This window comes from Camellia sinensis, chromosome 2, assembly GCF_055761805.1.
Source record: "Camellia sinensis isolate YWXY chromosome 2, ASM5576180v1, whole genome shotgun sequence".
NCBI lineage: Eukaryota > Viridiplantae > Streptophyta > Magnoliopsida > Ericales > Theaceae > Camellia > Camellia sinensis.
In genome coordinates, this window is record NC_138962.1 from 88,095,322 (window position 1) to 88,106,483 (window position 11,162).

Consider the following 11,162-nt stretch of genomic DNA (forward strand, 5'->3'; position numbering starts at 1 on the left):
CAGATTTTGGTTGGTTTGTATCACTAGAAAAGAGAAGTTAGGATTATGTCCTTGAATTAAGACTACATTATGAAGAATGAGGAGGGGTAATTCTGAGTAATACTTTCATTTTTTGCTTATATCTTAAAACTTGTACCTCATTGATATTGGTTGTACTCTATTCTTGATCTTCCTTCATATCACAGGATACAATCTATAACAGTACTATACTGAGCAAAACTCATACCACGAAGGAGTCAAAAACAAACTATATTTGCTCTTACCTCCTGCATTATGTTGAGATGCATGTCAGATTCATGTGGAACTGGAGGCATGCACTTCTTGTGTTCTACCAAGGAGCCTAACACTCCTTTGGGTGGTGTTTTTTATCATTTTTTTATATAATTTACGGTGTAATCATCTGATCTAGATCCATGGTTTTTCTTACCTGGACAGGTCTGATTAGAATTTAGATTTGCTGTTTGCAGCAAAATGGATTGGATTCTAACCCAACATCTGTGACTGTTATTTCATTTGTTTATGCTCCCTTGTGTAGCCTACTATATAGCCTGTTCTTGTTTTAGTTGAGTTTTCTTTGAGAGCAACCTATACTTTTGATATCTCATTGTGCTCTAAGTTCCAATATTTATAAATTATTATCTAGGATTTTTGGTTTGATCACACCATTTTCTGCACTAAACTGATTGTTGTTTTATTTCAGCGAACTAAGCGCATCACCATTTTGTCCACGTACTATTATGGTGAGAATCGAATAGCCTCACTGTTTTCTAGTACTATGCAGTTTTATATTCTTACTATAGCACATCATATAGAATGAAAGAACATGACATTAGTTGTATACCTTTGGCATTAAGACATAAGACGCTTATAACACACAGCATTCTGTAAATGCATATTGCCTGTTTCATTATTGCTTAATTGCTCCATACAAATGATCTCCTTAATTTGAAAATGATTTGATTAGATTATCATCTCGGTTGTTAAATCTATCCTGTTATTTCTTAAATTGTTATATGAGTTGAATCAGTCTTAAGAAATTGCTTTGGAACCGATTGGGTTTGGTCCTCACTCATTACAAGTGCTCCGAGTTCGTTGGTACTTAAGAATGAATATACACCGAATAGACCTGAGCGTCCTTTATATTTGAAAGCAAAAGGATGAATATAAAGAGAATATGAATCTAATATTTCATTATACAACATATCTTCAACACAGGTATATTTATATACAACAAACTAATTGTAACTCTAGTTACTAGTTAACTAAGGTACAGTTAACTAAGGTATAGTTAACATAACAACTTTCTAACTAACTCACTATATGTAACATGTGTATTAATAGCTCTAACTGATTTGTAACAGATTTGGACAGCTTCTACTGTATAACTCTGCTGCAGAAATGAGCTTAGCTCTGTGGCTTTAACTGCAGCTCAACTTCTTTAACTGCAGCTCAACTTCTGTAGATATAGGCTGAGCTTCTGTAGATATAGGCTGAGCTGCTGCTGTAGCTTTATCATGCCCCCTCAAGCGGATGGGAGAGGGAAGAACCATAAGCTTGGACTGAAGATAAGTAAAGCGAGAAATAGACAGAGGTTTTGTAAAAATATCTGCCACCTGATCAGAAGTTGGAATATGACAAATGGAGAGTTGTTTTGCAGCTACCCGTTCTCTGACATAGTGATAATCCACCTCTATATGTTTAGTTCGGGCATGAAAAACAGGATTGGAAGACAGAGATATGGCAGCTATATTATCACACCATAAAGTAGGAGAAGGAGAAGGAACATGCAAATCAGAGAGAAGCATGCCAAGCCAGCTTAACTCAGCAGCAGTGTGAGCCAATGCTCTGTATTCAGCTTCAGTAGATGATCTAGCCACAGTAGGCTGCTTTTTAGCAGACCATGACACTAAATTTGGACCAAGAAAAACACAGAAGCCAGTAGTGGAACGTCTATCCAGTGAATTTCCAGCCCAATCCGAATCTGAAAAAGCATGGAGGGTAAGAGGCCCAGGACTAAACTGAAGACCATAGCCAAGAGTGCCTTTGAGATATCTGAGAAGCCGTTTAACCATAACAAAGTGTTGAACAAGAGGTTGGTGCATAAATTGACAAGCAAAATTGACTGCAAAAGAAATATCTGGTCTGGTGATGGTGAGATATTGAAGGCCTCCAACAATACTTCTGTAGAGAGAGGGGTTGGAACATGGTAAATGATCATTAGGAGAAGAAGAAGGTTTAAGAGCCATGGGAGAAGAGTATGGCTTGCAGTCAGCCATACCAGCTTTCACAAGCAACTCAGAAGCATACTTATGCTGAGATAAGAAATAGCCCATAGAAGATGAGGACACAGAGATACCAAGAAAGTAATTAAGCAACCCAAGCTCCTTCATAGCAAAAGCACCATGCATTTGATTAACCAAAGCAGTTATATAAGAAGAATCACTGCCAGTTAACAAGATATCATCAACATAAATGAGGAGAATTGTAATGGAATCTGCTGTCTTCTTGACAAACAAGGATGAATCACAATGACTAGAGAGAAAACCACAGGACAGTAAAAAGGAAGAAAAGGTAGAAAACCATGCCCGGGGAGCCTGTTTAAGACCATAAAGAGCCTTATGCAATTTGCAAACCAAATGAGGATGAGAAGCATCAATGAATCCTTGAGGTTGTTGCATATAGACTTCCTCCTCTAACACACCATGCAAAAATGCATTGGATATATCAAGCTGCCTAATAGACCATTGAAAATGCAGAGCTAAGGACAGAAGAACTCTGACTGTAGGTTGCTTTGCAACAGGGCTAAAAGTCTCATGATAATCAATGCCCTCAGTTTGAAGAAACCCTTTGGCGACAAGCCTAGCCTTATACCTAGCAATGGATCCATCTGAATTTCTTTTGAGTCTATAAACCCATTTGCAGCCAATAGCAAGTTTGTCTGGAGGTAAAGGCACAAGAGACCAAGTGCCTTGTCTTTGCAAAGCTTGAAACTCATCTAACATAGCTGCCTGCCATTCAGGAGATGCAACAGCAGCTTGAAAAGTAGCAGGTTCAGTAAGGGAAGAAGAAGTAGTGAGAAGGCAGCCAGCAGGGAGAGTGTGAGACTTAGACCTGGTGAGCATGGGATGAGTATTTGAAGTAGAAGAGGAAAAAGGTAAATCAATGGAGATTGAAGAAATGGGAATTGGTGGAACACAACCAGAAACTGCAACTGGTGCTGGTGCAGGAACAGAACCAGAACCTATAACTGCAACTGGTGCAGAAACATTATCAGCAACTTCAACATGGTCAGAACTAGACGGGGGAGACTCATGAGAAACAGACAGAACTGGAGCAGAGTGAGTAGGACTGACAATAGGGAGAGAAGAACATGTAGGTGGAGAAATAGAACAGGAATGGACTGAGCCAGTGGCAGGCCAAAAGAAAGTTTGCAGCTGAGAAAGTGAAGGAGGAATAGACTGAGCAGGAGAACTAGACTGAGACTGGAAGGGAAAGGTACATTCATCAAAAACAACATGCCTAGAAACAAAAATATGACCAGTAGTAACATCAAGACATCTATATCCTTTTGTAGAGGGAACATAACCAATAAAAACACAAGGGATAGATCTAGGCTGAAGTTTGTGATTTGTGTAAGGTCTAATCCAAGGAAAACACCTACAACCAAAAACTTTGAGAAAGGAGTAATCAGGTGAATAATGAAACAAAGTTTGAAAAGGGGTAAGATTACTAAGTTTGGAAGTGGGAAGTCTATTAATAAGAAAGACTGAGGTGGCAAGAGCATCAAACCAATAGGACAAAGGAAGAGCAGATTGATGCATTAGGGCAATAGTAGTTTCAATTAAGTGCCTATGCTTCCTCTCAGCTACTCCATTCTGAGCAGGAGTATGAGGACAACTAAGTTGATGTTCAATGCCCTTAGCTTTTAAAAATTGCTGAAATTTATGTGCCAAATATTCCCCCCCATTATCACTTCTAAGGATTTGAAGCTTAGTGGTAAATTGAGTCTCAACAAAAACCTTGAATTCAACAAATTTAGAAAAGACCTCACTTTTGTAAGTCAACGGAAATAGCCAAGTGAATTTACTGTAATCATCAATAAAAAGAACATAGTACTTAAAATGGGAAACAGATGCATTAAAGGGTCCCCATACATCAGAATGAATAAGAGCCAATGGCTGATTTACAGTGGAATTGGAAAGATGAAATGGCAACCTATGACTCTTAGAAACACAGCAATGTGTGCACAGCTTATTATCATTAGAACTAGGTACATTAGTAGGTAACAAATTCTGAGATACAAGCACTTGTAGTTTATTACTAGAAGGATGACCTAATCTACTATGCCAAGTGCTCTTGCTGCAGGTAGAAGCAGTGGAAGTGTTGAAGCAAGTGGTGGAAGAAGTTCCAGGGACAACAGATGAAGCTGAGAGAGAGTAAAGACCAGCTGAGTGAGGACCTCTATGAAGAATTTGCTTGGAAAACTTATCCTGTATAATGAAACAATCAGCATCAAAAGTAATGGTGCAGTTGTTATCTTTTATGAATTGATGAACTGACAAAAGATTGGTAGAAATGGAAGGAACATGAAGCAAATTATGAAGGTGAAAAGAAGTACTTGGTGTAGGAAGCAAACCATTTCCAGTGTGATGAATGGGCAGAGTAGAACCATCTCCTATAGTAACATGATCAGAACCTTGATAAGGCTGAAATTGAGTGAAATTATTAAGATCATTGGTGAAATGAGTTGTTGCTCCAGAATCTAAGAACCAATTGGAATCAGGGACAGATGCAGCATAGGCAGACTGATATTCTGGGACAGATGCAGCAGAAGTGGTTGAAGAAGAAGAGGCAACATAGGCCTTAGACTGTGATCCTTTTCCTTGTAAAGAGGAGGAGTGAAAAGTTTGATCCATTCTGTGCCAGCAATCCATGGCTGAGTGGTTTGATTTGCCACAAATTTGACAAATCAGTCCATGTTGGTCTGAATGATGAAAAGATGATCTGCCTTGGCCTCCACCTCTGCCTTGGCCTCCACCTCTGCCTTGTCCTCCACCTCTATAGGTGTTACCTTGTCCTCCACCTCTGTAAGTATTTTGATAAAATCTGCCTGAATTTCCTGAGTTGTTACTTTTAGAACCATCTCTGGTGTAACCTCTAGAATTCCCTCTAGAATAAGTTCTGTTAGCAGCATAAGCAAATGGGAGGTCTGCTGTATGTGTTTGTTTCAGGAAGCCTTCAATGTGAATAGATTCAGAACATAATAAGGAAGACAAGGCAGCAATAGAGATAGGTTCAGATCTGGTACGGATGGATGTTTTAAAGGCATTGTATTCATCAGGTAATCCATTCAGAGTAAGTAAAACCAGATCTTCATCATGAATTGGTGAGCCAGCAAGACTTAATTGATCAGCAATAGTCTTGATTTGACAGAGATATTCCTCCATTGTGGAATTCTTCTTGGTAAGATGACTAAGCTTAGTCTTCAATTGATGGACATGTGACCTAGACAAGGAGGTGAATTGTGCAGCTAATGTAGTCCACACAGCATGACTAGTGATACAATGAAGAACAGAGGTATATATGGATGAAGATAGTGTAGCAGTAAGGCAACTGAGTAAATGTGCATCAATAGTGATCCAGTCTGTGTATTCTGGATTTACTACAGCATTACAACTCTCATCAAGAACTGTGGAAGAAGGACAGATCTTTGAGCCATCAACAAATCCAAGGAGATTTGTAGCTCGTAAGATGTGTTGGAATTGACTTCTCCATATCAGATAATTTGTAGACTCAAGTTTTATTGGAACAAATGACTTCAGATTGGAAATGAGCAGAGTGAGATTGGAAGGTAAAGAAGAACTGGTAGTTATACCAGATGAAGAAGCTGCCATTGTTGTTGATCTTGCTGGAAGATCTGCCATTGCAGATTCTTGATGAAAATTCACCATTGATAGATTGAAGAGGAAGCTTTTAATGCTCACAAGAGCTATGTGGCTCTGATACCATAAAGAGAATATGAATCTAATATTTCATTATACAACATATCTTCAACACAGGTATATTTATATACAACAAACTAATTGTAACTCTAGTTACTAGTTAACTAAGGTACAGTTAACTAAGGTATAGTTAACATAACAACTTTCTAACTAACTCACTATATGTAACATGTGTATTAATAGCTCTAACTGATTTGTAACAGATTTGGACAGCTTCTACTGTATAACTCTGCTGCAGAAATGAGCTTAGCTCTGTGGCTTTAACTGCAGCTCAACTTCTTTAACTGCAGCTCAACTTCTGTAGATATAGGCTGAGCTTCTGTAGATATAGGCTGAGCTGCTGCTGTAGCTTTATCAGAATACACACCAAATAGACCTGAGCATCCTTTATATTTGGAAGCAAAGGAGATTATTATACAAAGAGACCTCTAATTTTTGGTGCCAGCATGAGATTAGAGATGAACATTGTTTTGAAAAAATGGTCAATAGACATGACCCTTTTCATAGGATGTCGACAACAATAATATAAAATGACTTGAAAAAATTATTCTGTTTTACAATCAACAGATGATTGATTATGATCTTCATTCTTCACAATTCACATGATTTTAGCACCATCTTTCTCGGAGACCAATTTTCTTAATCGGTTCAGTAATAACTCAAAGTCATTTTGGCTTCTGAGGAGGCGGCGCCGAACATGGAAATTTTTGACACCAAACCTTGTACCCTTGCGGCCAATGATGTTTGCTGCTTGGAGGACTGCGTAACAGTCTTCGTCTTCTTCCCTTTCACACTTCAACCATGCATAAGCTGCCACCAGTACAAATTCCTAGGCATTAGAACTGGTCTTTGTACAAAATACGCTTGTTTTTTGAAAAATATTTTTAGCCGAAACAAACAGTGTGTCAAGGTTAATTCTTTATTATCTATTTGCATTCCAATTTCCAAGTACTTTTAGTCTAGTTGATATTATTAGACACAGTGAGAAAGAAATATAAGAGTTCTCGAATGAGAAGATTCTGAATCATATAAATGAGAAAATCACCTGGAGAAGGTTCCCTGACTTGCTGGAAAAAAGTGCAGAATTGAGGTGGAATTTCCTGAATTACCTTTCTTTGTTATCTTTTTTGTTATCAATAAATATCCATATATCGTCATGAAATAGTTAGATTAGGTGGAGAGCTATATTCATCTTTGGCAATTGTGATTAGATGTTTGAGGAATCCATATTTTTTTATTTTATAAATCTTTATTCTTAATCTTTTAGCTTGGGGGTGTTTTTCTTTTTAAATTTCTTCACTGCTCCCTCTCTCTTTTTTGGGAGTGGGGGTTTGAGGAAGCATTATGTCTTCGATGTTTCTTGTTATCATCAAGTTTGGTCTAAGACTCAGTTCTATACAGGTCTTGCATGCATCGATTTGAAGCTTGGGAGCTCTCTGCTAGATTTTGAATGCCATTTCAACGAAGTCCTTGAGAAGAAGATGCGATAAGTTGTTTTGTTATGTAGGTAGATATAACTCCAATTACAATCTGTTCATTGAATAGTTGAATGCTACAAACAATACTTATGGCACTAGCCTTATAAATTGGAAATGATACTTTTGAATTCTTTGTCAGTTTATGATATACAATCAAGATATTATGCACTAATGAATCAGAGCATGGTATTTGTTTGTTATTGAATGCGATGAGCATTTTTTTTTTTGGTGTAGTTGAATTTTAATTTGGAGATGAGCAGATGGTCTGGTGATGCGTTTGATATTTTCTGTTTGGTTGTTGAGAAATCAAGAAAGGAATATAAGTTGATATTCAGACTAGTATTTTTAGAATAATTGTTACAAAATAAAAAGCCAAAAAAAAAAAAAATTATCACACTTTTAGAGACCAATTTTAGTTGTCTAAAAAAAAATTTAACCTTCACACCTGCAAAACTAAAACTTTTAGCCACCACTTTCATTTGTCTCAAAAATTAAAACTGGACTATAATTAGACTTTTAGACACAAAGTTTGGTTGTCTCAAAATCAAACCTTTTTGCAACCACATATTTTTGTCTCTAAAAGTCTATTTATAGTGACAAATGCAAAATTTTGTCTCTAAAAGTCATTTTTTGGCGTTTGACGGAAGAAATTAGTTGGTTAAAGTTTTTTCCAACAAATATTACACTATTAGGGACGGAATAAATTTGTCCCTAAAAAGTTGATTTCTTGTAGTGATTGTTGTCTTGAGTGATGGTTAGAGTTGCTCGAGTGTTGTTTGGAATTGCTGAAACTTTCTTGTTTGTATTTGTGTTCTTTTTGCTGTGTGCTGTGGCTTGCTGTTGGAGTGGGGTTGATTTTGTTTGGCAATTCACCTTGTCTTTAGAAGGGTTGTTGGGTGTTGTCTTGCCAAGTTTGTTTGGCTTGGCCTGAGTTTGGTTTATGTTTTGCTTGATGCATATGCCGTTCTAGTTGGAATGTGCATCTTTTATTGATGTAATTTTGTTGTACTGCTTGAGTTTGGTTTATGTTTTGCTTGATGCATATGCTGTTCTAGTTGGAATGTGCATCTTTTATTGATGTAATTTCGATGCACTTCTTGTACTACATTAATCATCAATAAAATATTTTATTTTGCCTTAAAAAAAAAGAATATTTGGTGTTCTATAACATAATTAAGAAGTATGTATCTGTTGTTGTGGAGTGATGTGGTCGTTTCTTTACTACTATAACCGATAATGTTGTTGATATTGTTTCAACAGCAGATTTAATTTGCATTGTTTTTGTTGTTAATGCTTCATCTACTTCAACCTTGATAAAAGCTTTACTCTTGATCATCTACATTACTTCTGCATGTCAATTGTCAATAAGAGTTTTCGTCTTCTTCTTTTTTTCTTTTTTTTGTCTTTTTAATTCATTTGATTAGGGAATAGTGGGAAGTACCACCAATCCATGAGCATGTTTTATGTTGATTGTTTTCAGTTTATCTTACTGAATAGTTCTATTTATTTTTCAATAGAAAATAGTGTAAAGTAAGCCATTTTCCCTTGTTTAGTCACCTGTACAGTACAACACGGAGGATTTTAGTTCAGTGCAACAATCATTATGAAATATAGATTACATAATTCTATCAAGATTATAATTTACAGTCACAATACAATAAACAAAAAATTGTTTCACTATAGTTTGAAAACTGAATGAAGCTGACATTGCTCAGCTAGTAGGACATGTACAACATGTTGATTTAGATTTCTATTTCTAAGGAGTCGAAAGTTTACACTATCTTCGCATCCATCTCTACTGTCCAGTACATTAAAAAGTAAATGAACCCAAGCATTTGATTAACAAACCATAACTTCCCTTTATTCCAAAAAAAAGGAAAGTTTACTTGGTGAATTGGAAAAAGATTTCTACTAATAATGGAGTTTGGAGGCTAGTGGTGGCATCAGAATAAAAAATGTTGCCTTACTTTCAAAATGGTGGTGGAGGTTTGGGAAAGAAAAGGAATCATTATTAGTACTGAAGATATTAAAATTTATGAGTAATATGCCGTTGAAGATAGGAGATGGATTAAATTGCAAGTTCTGGACTAATATTTGGCCTGGTGACATATCATTAAAGCAGAATTTTCCTAGGTTGTTTGACTTTCAATGGAAAACTTGACAGTGTAGCTGGAGTGGGAGTGTTTATTCATGACTGTGAAAGTAAGAGGTGGAGATTGGAATTTAGGAGACAGCTATTTGTATGGGAGGAGGATTGTTTGAAAGAACCGCAGCGAATTTTAGACAATGTGAAATAGACATTCCTAAGGAGGATGGTATTCACTAAAAAGGCGAAAAGAATGGGCTATTAGTTTTCAGTAAACTCTTTTTGCATCTGTTATTAGAAGAGCTTTGGGATTGAGCTTCGACCCTATAAGGACAATCGGGACAAGTCTAGCTCCTCCAAGGATCCAAATTTTTTGTTGGCAAGCACTTCTACTAGGATCTTTTAATTGATTAACATACCTTACCATTGTCTGTTAGTAGTAGTAGTAGTAGTAGTAGTAGTAGGGTCTTCTTCTTCTTTTTTTTTTTTTTTTTTTTTTTTTTTTTTTTTTTGATGATGATGAGATTGAAACAACAGTTCATTTGTTGTTACTTTGTAATCAGTCATGCAAGTTTTCCCAGGAAACTTACAAAGCTTGATGAATTGGTGGTTTACTTCACAGTAGTTGCCTAAGGATTTTTTAGCCCTAGGCCAAACATCAAAATGAGGCCTTAGGCTCTAGGGCCTTGGACAGTTGGGGCCTTTGGCAAGAAAGAATTTATTGGTGTGGCTTGGGCAAACTGCTAAGTTGCCTATACTATTGAGCTAGCTCGGTTACTTCAAGGTATTGTGATCTGACAAAATTAATTTAGGAGACATTATTTTCCACTATCATGTGGTTTCTGTGGTTAAGCAGGAATACGCTGACATTTAACAAGGAGGAATCGATTGGGAGAATATAATCAAATTAGTGAAAGTGAATTGTTTCATGGGTAAAGGCAAAATCTGAGGTGTGTTTGTCACCATTGAATCTCCTTCACAATACCAGTGAACTTTTGGGATTTTTTTGCTGGTTTTTAAGATTTTGTCTAACTGTTTTTCTTGTCTTGAATTTGGTATCCTAACCAACTGGGATTTGTGATGTTGTTGATATAGGTTATGACCTCTTCTAATTCTAAGAGCATACATTTTCTCTATGATGCTCGAGTCTTTCTACCTCGAAAATCTAAAAATACGAAACAAATTTGGAGACGAAAGTTCCTTTTCCCCCAATATGATTAGGTTGAAATTTTGACTAACTTTTCAAAAATTCAAATAAATAATTTGAACATTAGTAAAGATAAATTCACTTGCATGGTTTGAATAAAGAAAAGTAGGAGACTCACAAAAGTTCCAATTTAGATTACAGCTCTAAACTGATTGTAGATTCAAAATGTCCTGTTTTGTATTATGCAATAAAGAGTGCTTCACCATAAGAAAATGCTCTGAAAAATTTGTCCATGACCACTAATTCAAACATTTTATCTATATGTGTTCAATTGTGTTATTTTGGAATTGTGTCAGAATTATTTTAACACTAACTCAACCCATTTATAATTTTGACCTAATACCCCTTCTCTTACAATACCAAGATTTCTCGCTTTGACAAACAAATCT

General features: G+C 36.3%; 1 long non-coding RNA gene across 1 annotated transcript; it reads left to right on the forward strand.

Annotated features, from left to right (window-relative positions):
• Positions 1 to 84: 84 nt before the first annotated feature.
• LOC145820176 (uncharacterized) lies at positions 85 to 7,703 on the forward strand. Its single transcript, XR_014361294.1, has 2 exons — positions 85 to 740; positions 7,404 to 7,703. It is a non-coding gene; the product is annotated as an uncharacterized LOC145820176 (long non-coding RNA).
• The last annotated feature ends 3,459 nt before the right edge of the window (positions 7,704 to 11,162 follow it).